The sequence below is a fragment of the Apis dorsata genome, unplaced genomic scaffold (assembly GCF_000469605.1).
Source record: "Apis dorsata unplaced genomic scaffold, Apis dorsata 1.3 scaffold_32, whole genome shotgun sequence".
Classification (NCBI taxonomy): Eukaryota; Metazoa; Arthropoda; class Insecta; order Hymenoptera; family Apidae; genus Apis; species Apis dorsata.
Window position 1 is genome coordinate 789,941 of NW_006263334.1, and position 1,009 is coordinate 790,949.

The 1,009-nt window shown below is 35.8% G+C and overlaps 1 protein-coding gene and 1 long non-coding RNA gene across 10 annotated transcripts in view; one reads left to right on the top strand and one right to left on the bottom strand.

The window, feature by feature from the left end:
* LOC102675205 overlaps nucleotides 1-1,009 on the top strand; it is a 109,605-nt gene that overhangs the window by 75,480 nt on the left and 33,116 nt on the right. The window lies entirely within an intron of this gene.
* LOC102674467 (regulating synaptic membrane exocytosis protein 1) overlaps nucleotides 1-1,009 on the bottom strand; it is a 138,414-nt gene that overhangs the window by 65,974 nt on the left and 71,431 nt on the right. The window lies entirely within an intron of this gene.

Here is a 1,009-nt window from a genome sequence, read left to right on the forward strand (position 1 = left end):
AGGGAAAACGCGAAAATCTAAAGGAAACGTTGTTTGTATTTGAAGTGGAGATATTTTTATCGATTGGAAGATGATTAAATATATATAAAGAATATATGGTGTGGAAAATGACGATGAAGTAAGAATGGGAAAAAAATGAAATGAAATGGAAACAAAAACGGAATATTGAATGAGAAAAAGATATGATAAAAAGAAATCCGCAATGGGAATAATGAGAATGGTATAGGAGGAATATTAAAATGGAAGGGAATGGGAGTAGATGGAGGGAGATTAGAATAAATTGCATCTCGCATCCATTAGGCTATTAGCTCGCTTTTTAAAAATTTTTTCCCGAGACGAGAATAATTAAAAATGACGTAACCATTGTCAATACAGAGGATCGATTCAATTATATTTTTGAACTTTTGTCAAAACGTGTTTTTTTTTTTTTAGGTTTAAAATTATTCAATTTCTTCGAGTTTAAATTGCGCGAAAAATCCGACGAAAGGATATTTTTTATCATTATTCTTTACATTCTTTTAAACAACAACGAAGGATATGCACACTTTTGAAAAATAAAAAAAGATTCCCCTCCGTTTCCTGTGAAAACAGTTTCCTCGTTTCCCTTAATTAAACAAATGCGCGGCAATGAACGTCGTTGACAGTTGGCTCCTGTGAAAGAATTAAACGTCGTAAAAGTCACGCATACGAATTCAACGAATCCTCCACGCCTCTGGTATCCCTATTTTCCTCCATGAACGAATTACACCAACTATTTTTTGTGTAATAAACGCTTTTCTCCCTCTTGTCCCTCTTTCTCTCTCTGTCTCTCTCTCTGTCTCTAGAAAAGATCTCTTGATCTCTTTGAATCGCAGAGAGAAACATGTCATGGAAATAAAGAGATTCGAGCCTTTTCCTCGAATCTCTTGCAGCTAAATATCAAACAGACAAGATTCGACCCAGTTTTTCATTCGCGCCACGCGAAAATTCCAGGGAAATTCTCTTGGAACGCGGCCACGACACGTGGGGG